Below are 15,948 nucleotides of genomic sequence, written 5' to 3'. Positions count from 1 at the left end.
GTAGGAATCCCTACGACAACAGTTCTCGTTAATAAGCCGGCAAAACATGCAATGGCCCATTATCCTAGCGAGGGGTTATATTTCAGCGTTGTGCATTAGCAGCGAGCTAACCCTGATCACAGCCTTTAAAACAAAGGCCCGCTCCCCCCTATCACATTCACTCCGTACCGAACATCAGGGTTACTTCCAATACCCGATATTGAAAATGATAAGCGGACACGTGATACGTCTCGGTGGATCCGAAGCGAGACCTGCTCCGATTATGTCGGGAGGGACTGCGTTACGGCGTCTTAATCTCGGACATCATCTCATTGGCTGTCTGACCCGACAACAAGGCCTCGGAATCAGCCCCAGATGTGCATCTCAACACGCTAATCCCATGGCTGATGGCTGGGAGGAGGAGGATGGGAGGAGGAGGCTGATGAGGAGCAGGCTGGGAGGAGGAGGCTGCAGAAGAGCATCAGTGATTAGAGGTGGATCTCCTGATAGGGTCTGGAGGCCCCAATGGTATTGAATGTCTGTGGAGGATGAGGAACACTGAGTGGAAGATGTGGAGACGATAGCGAAGCGGATCGGATTGATTCGACTCAGATGTCTTTAAAGTGACGAGAGGTCAAAGGCGTCAACCCCCGGATCACAAGTGACCCCGTTAAGGCGGCGATGGGAGAGGTCAAAGGTTGATCCCAGGCGTTTCCAACAGGATGACATTTTGGTGCAAAGTGACTTAAAGTGACTTAAAGTAGGTCGTAAAGCCAGATGTATGATGAGTAGATCAATCTAACAGCCTTCTCAGTGCACTGCACCGACTGTTAGGTGGCTCCGTCCATCGTACGCCTCTGTGGACACTCCCACATATGACGTCATTAGGGGGGGGGGGATTTTTTAAAGGCTGGTGATGGCTAATCACCAGCACGCCTGGAGAGAAAATAGGAGCCTTTTTTCAAAAAGGGGGCAAGAAAATGACTGTAACAGGAAGTGAGGGTGAACACTTATATACCCCGGATGGGTGGGAATCTTGCTGAATGAATTTCTCTCCAGTTTCAGTAGTCTGCCCTCAGGCCCCAGAAGTCAGTAAACGCTCCAGTTTAGCCGTCCAGTGGTGGCTATTACAGGACTGGGGCGACTATTAGAAGTCTGGGTTTAAAGCAGGGGATATATAAAATCGGGCACAGCTTTTCTCATCAACCAAACGAAGAAGGCTCTACCATATTTAGACGAGAGGTCAGTCAAAGTTCACTTTCTGCTTGTTTTAGTAGTAGATGAGGTCAGAGCCGGCTTGTGTTTGTGTAACGTGTAGCTCTAAACGATGAGACACGTCGTCGGAAAACAAATCGTGGTTCATGAGAAAGCGGCCCTCAAAGTTTGGCCCTTTAGTTCCAAATTAAAAGTTATGAATGCCCTGGCATTCAGCGAGGCTTTTAACATTGCGTGGTTCACTTTCAAAGAAGAGTTCACATACTTGATATGCTAAGAATTTTTATGAAGCACATTGGTGTTGCTTTGTGTATATCCATTTCGTTCTCATGCAAAGTGTTGTTCATCTTGGACTAGATTCTTGGACCACTGAGACAGTCTTCAGTGGACTGGTTTGACCCACAACATCGAGAGTTCATCCTGTACCGCCAAAACCAGGTTCTACTCACGTCCCACTCTAAATAAATGGATGGACGATCGTTTCAGTGCGATATGAAAACCCCTATTCACCAGTCAGAGATTAATTACGCATTTTTACCAAAGGGCAGGCGTGGCTAAATGCTATAACATCACATGAGGCCTTCTGTTGTGTTTACATGAATGGAAGCGGCCTGCATATGAAATGTTATCCTAGACACAAGAAGCATTACAAAAAACCTCCGGACACAAAGCCACCTCGGCCTCAAGTACCACAGCAAACGTTCACAAATGCACATACTCAGCTTTGACAGACGACCTGAGAAGTGGCCGTGTAAAATCTGAAGTTTATTCGTCTTTTGGAATTTGGACGCATTTTCCTAGTTTTCCTTGCACCGTTCTGAAACCGGTTTCTTCCATAACAGTGGATGTGAGGGTTGTAGCGGGTTCAATGATTCACAGATGTGCGGCAATAAGTGCATATCTTTCAACAGAAGCCGCTGTTTATTTTACCCTTGCCCCGCGCTATGCTGTTTGACAAATGGCTCATCTATAGATCACCGTGACATGCTCCGCTTACATTTTTCTGGGACAAAAAAGTCTCATAAACATTTGGTTTGTGTTATTTAGTTGACGGCTACAGAGTGGGGCCGAGTTTGCCACATATTCACTTGACACGGTTTCTCTCCTAGCATCCAGATACTGCTGGCAACCGCCTCACCTCCCCAGGAACCACCCAAAGCAAAACATTCAGGAGCTGCGCTGGGAGAGGGAGACCGGGGCCCCGGCGGTGGAGAAATTTATTTTCAGAAAAGGAACAAAAGAATGTACACATTCTCACTTTGATGATGTCATCCGTCGGCCAGGAATCCGGGGCCTGAGCTCTCGCGGGGGATTGGCTATCGGGGAGAGAGGGTACCATTCTGGTACCCCCCCCCCCCGATTATACCGCACACCCGGCCCTTCCCGCTCCGCATTGCAGCGACCACAAGAAGCTATGGTGGTTCCCGGACTGTTTGATATCGCTACCCCAGCCCTCCCCCCATCTCAGCCCCCCACCCCAGCTTGGCCCTCTCCCCACCCTCGACCCTCAATGGGCTCTGCCTTGTTTGCTGGAGGATACGAGAGAAAGAGAGAGAGAGAGAGAGAGAGAGAGAGAGAGAGAGAGAGAGAGAGAGAGAGAGAGAGAGAGAGAGAGAGAGAGAGAGAGCAGCTATATAACAAAGGGATAATGAAAACGAGAGGAGCGAGAGGAACTCGGGCTATCTAATGACCTCAACAGACCTCAGAACAGTGTTTGGTTTTTCCCTTACAATAGAAAAAAGAAGAGGAAAAGGCAGGAGCCTTCTGCCATTTGGAAGCAATTCCTGCATCTGAGACTGCTTGGCCATGATACCATCAAACATTCCCAAAAGCCATGCATCTCAGTGGCTCTCGGAGGAGAGAGAGAGAGAGAGAGAGAGAGAGAGAGAGAGAGAGAGAGAGAGAGAGAGAGAGAGAGAGACAGAGAGAGAGACAGAGAGAGAGAGAGAGAGAGAGAGAGAGAGAGAGAGCGAGAATTTTCTAAACGATGTTGGAATTAATATCCAATAGCTACCACAGTGGAACAAGAGTATTCCTGTGACCATTTATTTATTCGTTTTGAATCCCGGTGGAGAAACGAGAGACGGTTATTGACGATACGTTTCTTAAATTCCCAACGGTTGTTGACAGAGGTACATCCAAGAGCACAGGCACACTTTAAAACAAAAAGTTTACTTTTAAATCGATTTCCTCCGTTCGGTCTCTGACCGCGCCGCGCCGAGCCAGCAAACGGTGAACAAAGCCGCTAAGAGGACATATAAGGCAATGCATTTTGGGTAAAAAGACCCACTTCTCCAGAACAAAGAGCCGGGATTCACAGCACACCATCTTCCTGTTGTGGATATAAGCTGTTCTAACAGATAGAGCTCAGAGCTAATGGAAAGGTATTATTACTCTTCCTCATCCCTGCTGCGCGTCCCGGGCTGACAGTTCAACATAAGCCAGGAGCCAAACCTCTGACTTTAATACATGTAGCCACGCAGCGCCGAGAGCCTCAGGAGCTGAGGGGGGACGCAGTGGAGGGGCCGGGGCCCGCTCCATCTATCAGAACCGACCCCATCCGTCGGGGCTCGGCGAGAAACCCGCGTTCCTCGTATCTGCATTCACCTCAGCTCTGGCTCTGAGCGCCACATTCGCTCCAATCCCCGTCCGGCCTATTTCCTGCCAGGTTCCGAGCCAATAAGGATTTGCACCTGGCAATTTGGGGATGAAATGAGAAGACAAATTAGCTGCTCAGCTCCTCCAGGTTCAGAGCTGCAGAGCTGAAATAAGAATTATATATTTCTATCCTACTTCTTCTACTTCTCCCGCGCCTCCACAGCCGGCCGGTCGGATACGACATTATGCAAAGCCGAGTAGAAAGGTAAGAAGTGCAGCACGGCACGCACGTCATTCAGAGGGGAGCCGGGGCGGGGATCCGTGGCGTACACGGGTGCTTTTCCCTGCAGTGATGGAGGTGCACTGGCGGGCGGACCTTACAACACTCACATAAACACGGCAGGAGAGAGGCAAACAGAAGATAACGGACAGCTTTGCCTTTTCATTGTGCAGGCTTAAATGCAGAAGTTAAAAAAGATGGCTGTTCTTTCTTTCTATCCGTTTTTTCTTTTTCTAGAAAGAAATAAGTACATGAGGCTGTTTTCTCACTTCCTCTCTGCTGCGGCGGAGAGAGAGACCTCTCCCTGTACTGTATGGGAACACAGGTTTCGATAGGTGCGAGTGTCAACGGATAGCATTGTATTAGGTAATTTTTTCAGTATGTTAAACCCACTTGCTTGGCATTAAGTACTCCCTGCAGGATAATAAGAGGAAAGAAATCAGCTTGGGAAAGCACGTTCTCACTGTGAGTCTCAAAGCAAAGCCCCGCAACTGTATTAGCAATCACAAAACACAGCCTGCCGGACACATGCTGGATCAATCAATCCCCTTTTACAGCCGAACCCCGAGAAAAGGGCCCTGAAACACCTCAGGAGTCGGACGCGGGACGCCCACACGTCGCCATGACGACCGGCTGGTTTCTCCCTTCAGGTTCCAGAGAGAGACACACTTCCTCTGGCCCTCCTAAAACAACACCACCGGCCCCTGAACACGGCCAATGTCAACTGTGATAGCGCGCCCCACAAAATATTTCCCCCGTTCGGACGGATCCGCTGCTGTGATTTGACAGTGGGACGGAGCGCTAAGCTGAGCTAGCTCCTCGTGCATGCTGGGAGACAAACTCTGGTGTTTTCTGAGGTCTCTCCGACGAAGGGGGAAAACATCTTATCTCAGCCTCGGATCTGATGAAGTACTTCCCAGCCCCTTTATGAACATCATCATTCAACTGCTTTTCAGTTCCATAAACATGCTTCAGGCGTGCGGTTATGAGAGGATTTGAGGAAAAAGATCAGGGCAACAAGTGCGTATTTCTTAACCAAAATCTTAAAACACACCTTTCAGCCTGGCATTTGTCTAGTGTGTTTCTTTCGTCCGGCACTTTTACTGTTATTTATGAGGTTTTCACTGTGTATCTGTGGATACTTATTGTCTTTATTTTATTATCATTTAATTTTGTTATATTTTATTTAATAATTTCTTTGCATTTAAACTGTCTTTTTTAACTAACTATTTTTTCCATTTCTGTGCTCAGCACGAGTTGCATTTAATGAATGACTTGTGCTATATATTAAAAGTTTGATTGATTGATTGATTGATTGATTGATTGATTGATTGATTGATTGATTGATTGATTGATTGATTGATTGATTGGTTGGTGGTCATGCAGGGTGACTGAAGAAATGCTCAAAGCCCAGCAATGACTAAACTTCAGCTAGGATAAGATGCTACACAAGCTAAGAAAACTTTTTAGTGCAAGGTAGTATATTGCACTTTTATTATTATAAATAATTTCCCTCTGGGATTATTAAAGTATTTATCTATCTATCTATCTATCTAGTACAACATAGAATGAGTGTGTACATTAAGTGCCAGGATGTACAACACACATTAATTGCATATGAGGGGTGTGGAGAGTGTAACCGAAAGGTTGGTAGTTCGCTCCCCAGCTCCTCCTAGCTGACTGTTGATGTGTCCCTGGGCAAGACACATAACCCTGACTGTTACTGATGAGCTGGCTGTCGCCTTGCATGGTTGACTCTGCTGTCGGTGTGTCAATATGTGTATTAACCAATGTAAGTCGCTTTGGATAAAAGCGTCTGCTAAATGCCCTAATTGTAGTTGTAATTGAGTGTACAGAGTCTAGCGTGCTCTTTCTGTCTGAGAAACATTCCTCGTTGGAGATTCTCCACTTATAACCTCTGTGCTGTATGGTTCACCATGCGCTCTCTGTTCTGTAGCTTCAGTCCTCCAGTCATACCCCTCCATCAGAGCACATACAGATGATGTGTGGGTGGTATGTGTGTAAGTGGATATGCACACATACGGTATGTATGTATGTATGTATGTATGTATGTATGTATGTATGTATGTATGTATGTATGTATGTATGTATGTATGTATGTATGAGGGTTGTATATGAAGGTTTTGTACTTACTTTATGCTGGTTATAGAATTGCATTTGACCATGTAATAATAATAATAGATTCAATTTATATAGCGCTTTTCTCACACTCAAAGCGCTTAAGCTTATGTAGATAGCATGCGCTCTGTTGATCTGCATGACCACTGAATCTCTGAGATGGGAACGATTGAGAACTATTAAGCATTAATGCTCATTTTAAAAAACACTCAAATCTTCCTTCTCTGATTCATATAGCTACCTTTTTTATAAACTTGGTCATGCGGCAATGTTTGCCGTAGTAACTCTAATGTTGATCGTATGTTTAGATTGTTCTCAGTCTTACTCCTGAATTGCTTTGGATAAAAGTGTCTGCTAAATAACCAAATGTAAATCTACTGTGATGTCAGAGGGGCTAGTGCAGGGGTGGGCAAACTTTTTGACTCTGGGGCCACATTGGGTTCTAAAATTTGACAGAGGGGCCGGGCCAGGAACAGATGGATGGAGTGTTTGTGTGAACTAATATAAATGACGTGTAAAAATCATCACACGAAAGGATTTGGCCTTTAACAGGTAACATTTTTTATTTGCAAGAACATGAACAATGCAAAAACATGTCGTAACGTTACTGATGAAACATCTGAGGCCTGCGCCCAAACAAAAATTGTAAATAATAAATAATAATAATAATAATAATAATAATAATAATAATAATAATAATAATAATAAAAATGTTACCTCACTGCGCCCAAACCAAAATTGTAAATAATAAATAATAATAATTAAAAAAAAAAAAATGTTTTTACCTCATCTTTATTATTTACATTAACAGCCACGCAGGCTGTGTGTAGGAGATTTGGGAACTAATATAAATGACGCGTAAAAATCATCACACGAAAGGATTTGGCCTTTAACAGGTAACATTTTTTATTTGCAAGAACATGAACAATGCAAAAACATGTCGTAACGTGACTGATCAAACATCTGAGGCCTGCGCCCAAACAAAAATTGTAAATAATAAATAATAATAATAATAAAAAAAATGTTACCTCACTGCGCCCAAAATTGTAAATAATAAATAATAATAATTAAAAAAAATAAATGTCTTTACCTCATCTTTATTATTTACATTAACAGCCACGCAGGCTGTGTGTAGGAGATTTGGCTCCTACCTCGCTGCAGCAGCACATCATCTCTTTCAGTTTCAGTGGGAACAGTGTTGTTGATCTCCCAGTTTTGCCAGTACATCCAAGTCTGGAGTTATTTTGGTTGTGGCAATTCTCAGGATAGAGCTGAGGTGCTGATCCGTTAACCTTGATCTGTGACAGGATTTGTTGGCGTTCATGACGCTGAATGTCTGCTCACATACATAAGTCGAGCCAAACAAAGTCAGCATCTTCTGGGCAGCATTCCGGAGGTTTGGAAATGTGGCTTTGTTAAGTGAAGCATAAAAGTCATTCAGTTTAACAGAGTTGAACTTCTCCTTTAGGACGGCGTCAGACTGAAGATCTATCAGTTCCAACTGCAGCTCCTCTGGTGCTGTGTCAGGGTCTTGTGACAGGGGACAGGACACCAACTGAAGTGACGGTTCAATTTTTTCGAAATCAGAGAACCTACGGCTGAATTCTCCATGCAGGTCCTCAAGTGATTTGCAGTATTTTTTTGCGTTTCGCGGTGCCTCTTCCTGCATGGCAAGTGTGGGGAAATGAGCGAATGTTTTGTTCGCAATTTGTCTGGAGAACAAAGTGAGCTTGGAGATGAAGGCTTTCACATGCTTGTACATGTCGTGAAAAAACAGATCTTTCCCCTGTAGTTTCACATTCAGCTCATTCATGTGTGACAATATGTCCACAGCAAACGCAAAGTCACTAAGCCAGTTCTTGTCGCTTAGCTCAGGGAACTCGTCAGATTTCACCATCAACTCCAAAAATGCAATGATGTCATCTTTCAGCTCCCACACTCGTTGTAACACTTTCCCCAAACTTAGCCAGCGAACGCGAGAGTGGTACAGCATGTCCTGATGATCCGCATCAGTTTCCTCCAGGAACGCGATAAACTGACGGTGCTGAAGTCCCCTTGCTCGTATAAAGTTCACGAGTTTTACGACTGGATTCACGACATGATTAAGCTGCAATACAGACTTGCACAGGGATTCCTGATGGATGATGCAGTGAAGGAGAATAAGATCCTGGTCAGGGTTTTCCTCTTTCACTTTATCCGCGATTCTTCTCAGCAGCCCAACATTTTTGCCAGTTAAATTTGGCGATCCATCCGTTGTGACATTGACAAGTTTACTCCAAGGAAGCTTCATTCTTTCGATGACAGCACCCTACCTCAACCCTAACTCAAAGGAATCAGACTTTTTGTTTAATTGGCTGACTATATTTTCATCAATCAGTTCCACACGGCGAGTCACAGTCCTGCGTGATAAACTGACATTTTCAAATTTGCTTTTGTTCTCCGGGCACAAGATACCTGCTGTCTGTACCATGCATTCTTTCACAAACTCGCCTTCAGATAAAGGCTTGCTAGCCTTTGCTATTTCGTATGAAACCAAAAAACTTGCCTTGGTAGCTGACTCTTGAATCGCATTTTGTCTGTGAAAAATGTTTTGCTGAGTCTTTAAATTAGCCGCCAACCTCTGAGCCGTAGCCACCCGTTCTTGCGTTGACAGATTGCTAGCGTAGTTCGCATGTTTCGTAGTAAAGTGACGGCTGATATTGTACTCCTTGAAAACCGAGACAGTTTCTCTGCATATCAGGCATACAGCCTTCGATTGGAATTCAGTGAAGAAGTATTTTCTTGTCCACTCCGTGTTAAAAACTCGGCACTCATTGTCAACTTTTCTTTTTCGTGATCCACTCATTCCACAGCAGGGAGCACCGTATCTAATTCAGAAATATAAACAAACCCTGTAACTGGCGCTACGGCCCACACATGCATTGCGAGATCATGTGCCATCTAGAGGGGAAATGGGGGCATTACAGGAGAAAGGTAAAATGTAATTTAATAATAATAATATACCCTCGGCACCATTGAAAATGAGGATCTTAATCCTCAATGTGTCTTCCGAGGCATAAATAAATAATTTAAAAAAATAATAATAATAAAAAAAAAAATATATATATATATATATATATATATATATATATATATATATATATATATATATATATATATATTAGGACAAGTTCCGCGGGCCGGCTTAAAAAGCCCAAAGGGCCGTATACGGCCCGTGGGCCGTAGTTTGCCCATGCCTGGGCTAGTGAGCAATGCAGTATGTAATTGAATTAACATTGTGCTTCTGTTTTGATTCCAGGTATGTCTGGGCGATCCTGAGTGAAGCCGGGCTGATTCCCCGTGGGGAGGTTCCAGCTGGAGTCTTTGAGTTGGAGATCAAACTGCTCTGTTTTGTTTTGCCGTCTCAGCCCTAATATGGCCGGCCTCCAAGGCGCGTCTGGGGCGTTGTTAGTCCTCGAAGATATTAGGTCTGGAAGATCAGAGCTCCAGCAGGTAGAACCCAGATCCAGACGCTGGTTGAGGATGAACAGGATTCCCCTCGCAGCCCGCCATCTGTTCCCAGAGCTCTGAAGTACCCTCTGATGCCTTCAAACACGTCCCAGACACCTCTGATCAGACAGGGCTCGCCGCTAACACGAACCAAGGAATGCCCGATCGGTCTGCAGCCATTCAGATCAATACGTCTCTGGTCACCCCCATGCAGCCCTGCGTGCTTCCATGAGAATGACTTTAATAAAGACTTTAATAAAGACTTTAATAATCCCAAGACTCCTTTATTCCATGTATGATCAGAGAGTGTGAGGGAGCGTCTTCAGAGGGTTAGAGTTGACCTCGCTCGCGACCGGACAGATTGTTTTGTTTTTCTCTTTGTAACGACGTGTTCGGTTAAGTTCCTCCCAGAGCATACCGGGTCGTCAATCACACTTCAAAGTCCACAGACGGCTGTAAAAAACTACCTTTTTGTTTCAATTTTGATGCCTTTAATTCCAGAAGATGAAACAAGGCCCGACGCCCAGCGAGGACCACACCCCCTGCAGGTGCAGCATTAGTGCAATCATGTTTACGTTATGTTTAGATAGTTAGCAGATGCTTTTATCCACAGCAACTGACGAATAAGGCTGACAACAATCAACAAACAAAGCATTCAATCGCTATCCTCCCGACAGCAAAAAGGTGCAAAAGTCACTTTGTGAGAAATCATCATCCATAATAACCTAGTTACGTCCATCCTAGTATTATATAGGAATCCCAGAATGTTCTCATATGAACAACAGATTGTTAAATGATGGAATGTCAAGCCTCTGGAACAATCCACCTGGTTTCGGCGTCTCTAGGAGAGATTCTGTGTTTCCTAATGACCAGACAGAGGCCTCCAGAGCCCCCAGCATGGGGGTAAAGTTTCACGGTGACCCATGAAGGGGACTCCCCCTCTGGGAGAAGCGAGGCTTCACCCATACCAGCCTGGGCCTCGCTCCCATGACAGAGGCCCAGAGGGCCACACAGGTCGCCCTGAGTCAAAACACACCTCCAGTTGAACCGTTGAGAGTGTGATGGTTGTGGTCGCAGAGCGTGACTTCTTGGTGAGAGGAGCCTGCAGCCAGACAAGGACGGCCTCTATCCTCAGTTCTGTGGTCACACAGGGTGAAACCTCCCACCGCCATCACTGTCTCCCACAGCACCATCGCTATTAACACCTCCACGCCTACCTCCACTATCAACACCACCACCTCCACCTCCATCACTATCAACACCACCACCTCCACACCTAACTCCACCACCATCAATATCAACAACATCACCTCCACGCCTACCAAGTAATTTCCTCTGACACCATCAATATCAACACCACCACCTCCACCCCACCACCAACACTATCTGCACCACCACCTCAACACCTACCTCTACCATCAACACCACCACCTCAGCCTCCATCACCATCAACACCACCACCTCCGCCTCCATCTCCACACCATCACCTCCACGCCTAACACCACCAACGTCACTATCAACACCATCACCTCCTCACCTACCAAGTCATCAACTCTGACAACATCACTATCAACACCACCACCTCATCCCCTACCACCATGATCATCACCACCACCTCCACACCTACCACCATCACTATCAACACCACCACCTCCACCATCACTATCAACACCTCCACACCTACCACCACCATCTATATCAACACTACCACCATCACGGTAAAAACCACCACTTCAACACTGTTACGCGCTGACCTACCTTGCTCATTATTCCTCCGGGTAGTCAGCCCGTAACCTAATGTCTGTCCCTACGTGGTGCGATGAACTTGAAGTCTGTTCCTAAGCTTTCCCTGGGGGAGTGCAATCTTACCTATCTTAGGGGGTTAGGTGAGAGGTACTCACTACGGGTCCACTTCCACATGTACACGAACAGCTCTCTCTCAGTGACTATCCACACCGGCACCTCGTCCCAGTGAACCGTCAGTCCAGTTGACCAGACCACGCCTCTATTCCAGTCTTTGTTTCCCTGTATATTTACAACAAAAAGTCCTCATCAAAGTGTCTTGACAGATGTGTTTACTTCGTGATAGGTCTAACAAACTCTCAAAGTTTCCCCGTACAGAGCCACCTCCAGAGCCTCTCAAATCAGTCTCACTTCCTGATAATCTCCTGTAGACTTGGCTGTTGCCATTTACAGCTAATGAGCACCTCAACACCGCCCCCTCTGAGTGATGTCAGTACTGACTCTAACCATGAGCTCACTAAAACTAACCCTAATCGTAACTAACACCCACCACCTTTTACACCATCACCACTTGCTTCAACATCAGCTTTACAACTGGCTTTACTCTCATCACCACTGCCACCGTTAAAACCACCATCACACCCAGTCCAACTCCCCCACTTCCTCCACCCTACTACCAGCTCTAAAAACACCACCAAGTCCAGCTCCATCCCCTCCACCTAACCCACCTCCTACACCCAACCACCACCTCTAAATACACCACCAAGTCCAGCTCCATCCCCTCAACCCCTCTCCCAGGAGTAGTAGCAGTATGTGAGACACTATAGAGAGTAGTAATGTAGGGCTCCAGTTCAGAAGAACCTGCTAGACGGTGGACTGAGGAGGCCCTTCCGCCGCCCAGGTCAACAACCCATCTGTCTCTCCATAGTGGTTCACGCTTCAAAGGGATTAACATTAACTGCAATAAATACAGCTCTCCGAGCCGGCTGTTTCTGCATCCGTCAGGAGAATGGACCAGGATATATGTATGTTATTATGGGTTGTGGTTCTACTGACCTACTGCTACTTTTATTGTTTTTTAATGTACATGTGTGTGTGCGTGTGTGAATGTGTGCATTTGCCTCCTGCGTATGGTTGTGTGTACTTGTGTGTATATTTGTGTGTGGCCCTTCGGCCTGTGTGTTTGTCCTCTGTTTGTGTATTTGTTTGTGCATATGTCTGTGTGTGAGAGTGTGTGAGTGTGTGTTTCATGTAGGAAGTCAATATCAGCAATTGATTAAGCATGTGCTCCCAGACTATAAACACGTTGTCAGTCGGTCCGCTTTGCCTTTACTGCAATTTTATCGAATCCCACTGATGCTTTGCAGAATGCTTCTCTGGCACACAACTCACGTGAAATCCATGTTACAAATAGCATGCCTCTGTACGCATCACAACTAATCAAACACACTCATAAATCGTACGGGCGCAAAGTGAACAGCGCTGTGCTGTCAGCCGGATATTCGATCAGGAGCCGCGCGCCGTGTGTTTTAACGTCCTGCCGTTTCACACGGCTGCCCATCCACTGCGCTTTATTTCAGGAAGTCAGATATGGTTAGAAATGGAAAACACAGTTAATGACAGGATGTCCAGAGAGCTCGTTCACCCCGGCTCTCTCCCTGGGACTTTGCGTCTCCCCCAGCTCCACACGGAGCGTTAGGTTATGTTCCTTTCCCCGTGTTTAATTCCACACGCTCGTTATATTAGATTTTTTTCACTTTTTCCATATTTATTTCTATTTATGTTCTGTTTCTTAGCTCTGTTGTTTTAGAACTATCTCATACTCTATCGCCTTTCATGCTTGTTTTGCTTTGGTCTCATGTAAAGCAGGTTGTACCCCGGGTTTTAAAAGCTGTATGAAGAAAATGTATTGTTATTATCATAGTTATTATTATTATCATTCTCATAACCAGTGAAGGGGTTAACCTATCAGGGGCCAGCTAGCTGGTCCGAACCCCCCTCCTAGCCAGATGTCCACCTCACTGCCGTTGTGAGCCAACGTCAGCGGCCAAAGCTAACTCAGGAAACGGCTTTAGAGATGGTTTTACCATGGCTCACAGCGAACACTGAGAGTCTCGTCACGTTTGAATTCATTCTATGATATCTTCTAACACTGACCGGTTGCCAGGCAGAAAAAGTCCAGCCCAGACACAGTGGGTCCTTGTGTAGAGGGCCCTGTTTTTCTTGACCGGCCTGAGTTTGATGTTGTTTACCCTCCCTCCGACACCAACGTTCACTTCCTGTGCTGCAGTCCCTCGGGGTGAATGGTGCACGTCATACTATACGCAAGCTTTAATACATTCATAATTAGCACAGGACAGAATTAGCTGATGATTAGCAGGCCATTAAGCAACTTAATAATAATATGTCGTCTATGTTTCGACTGTCACCACGGCAACCTCTCGTTGCCCTGTTCTGCAGCAACCATGTTAATCTTTACCTGGACGGCCCGCTCAGCTTCTTGTCTGTCACCGTGCTCACCCATTGCATGGCCAACGCCGAATGACCTGTTGTGCCGAAACCATGGTAACGTTTACTCCAGACTGCTGACCCGTTCCACCGTAGCATCCTGCGCCCCCGTGAGAACGAGCATGGGCTGACCCCCTCCACCATCACAGAGAGGTCATGTGACACAGACCCCCCCCCATCACCTAGAGGTCATGTGACGCAGACCCCCCCCATCAACGAGAGGTCATGTGACGCAGACCCCCCTCATCAACGAGAGGTTATGTTCATGAGACGCAGACCCCCCCTACAACGAGAGGTCATGTGACGCAGACCCCCCCCCATCAACAAGCGGTCATGTTCATGTGACGCAGACCCCCCCCCAAATCATCGAGAGGTCATGTGACGCAGACCCCCCCCATCACAAAGAGGTCATGTGACTCAGACCCCGGCTCCCCCTTGCAGGGCCGACTCGGGTTTCACCCCGACTTCCTGGGTCTTGTGCTCGCAGACTGCATGAATGCAGTAATTGAAATGTAAAGCAGGCTACCCCTAGCGCAATATTTATACAAAATGCCTGACATATGGTACGCATTGGCCCACAGCTGTTGGCAATCGCAGAGGCAGAGCCCAAGACACACTCTGAAATGAGCTAGATGAAGAGAGAGGGAGAGATGGACAAAATCTGAGGCACATGCAGCCTCTGGAACTGTAAATTGTAACTCATCAGTGGAAGATATCAAATATAAAAAAAAAAATATGAATTGATACACAGTCCTGCAAGGACTGATTGCAATCAAATGCAAATAGGCAAAGACGTACAAACACTTGATGCTGCAACTGAGTTCAAACTTTAGCAAAAGAGAAGGAGGAATATTTGGCTTTGATAATTGTGTGGTCAGTATCAAAATGGATTTTGTAAAAGTTGATCATGTTTTCTAAAAGTTTCTCCAACTTCTCTGTAGGGCTTAGTAGTGAGTGGTAGCATGGCATATGGAAAATGTTCCTTCTGAAAAATCTGTTATTTGCTAAAAATCTTTTTCCTGGCGGAGTGTGCATGGTTCTGGAGAGGTGTTGAAAGGGTTCTCTACTCAGAGCAACACACACGGTACCACATCTCCAGCAAGGTGCCCAAGTTCAACACAGACCAGACGGATCGATCTCACACAAGAGTTTGAAACCGCAGCTCAAATGAAAATGTACAAAAGAGAAGGGAACGGATTGCTAGACATAGTTAGTCCCTGAGACAGTGAGCTCGCCTGGGGGAACGCAGACAGTACCGCGGGAGACTGCGCTAAGTGGAAATTTCTACTGTTCAATTCAACCGGGATTAGAGTATGGTTGACCTCAAGTCTGTGTTAAGCTCCTTAAACAGGCTGAAGTATCAGATCTGTGTTAAAAAATACAAACATATTTGATATTTTAATGAAGAGGTTGTTTTGAAGATCACTTTGTTTGAAAGCCTCCAGATGAAAGCTTTTGATTAGGTTGTTTTTTTACATGGTGAAGTTTAAACAGCGTGTTTTCAGGGCCTTAATGGCGGCATTTCTGCGGTGCTTTGTTGGTTTGGGTTTGTTGGTCAGGTTTTCTTTTGGGAAGTCAACAAAGTGGCATTAAGGCAGCTCTGAAATTACCAAGAGATGGTGCAGAGCCTGTTTGAATCCATCTGATTCCACCTAAGCCCTGACTCACGCCATGCTAGGGGATCGCAGTCTAATCCCCCCCCCCCACCCCCCTTGGTTCCACCACCAGCTTGGCATGGCCATCCTGCCTATGGGGCCCCCATCATCTAGAGGCTGTGGTATCTCTGCAGGGTGTCCTGCTGTGACTCAGCCCCCCCCTCTCTTAATGACCCCCAACGCGCCTGTGGTTTTGGGATGAGGATGGCTTCTGCAGCCTCACAGCTGCAGCCGGACCTGAGTCATGGTAGCCTTCTTCACAGCACGCTGGTACCATCCCCTCTGATGGGCAAGACATGACTCGGGTCTTGTGCCACGTACGTACACAGCGTCTGCAAGTCT

Source organism: Gadus morhua, chromosome 10 (assembly GCF_902167405.1).
Source record: "Gadus morhua chromosome 10, gadMor3.0, whole genome shotgun sequence".
In the NCBI taxonomy this organism is placed as follows: Eukaryota; Metazoa; Chordata; class Actinopteri; order Gadiformes; family Gadidae; genus Gadus; species Gadus morhua.
The sequence above is the reverse complement of the archived record's forward strand: the minus strand, read 5'-3'. Positions refer to the sequence as shown.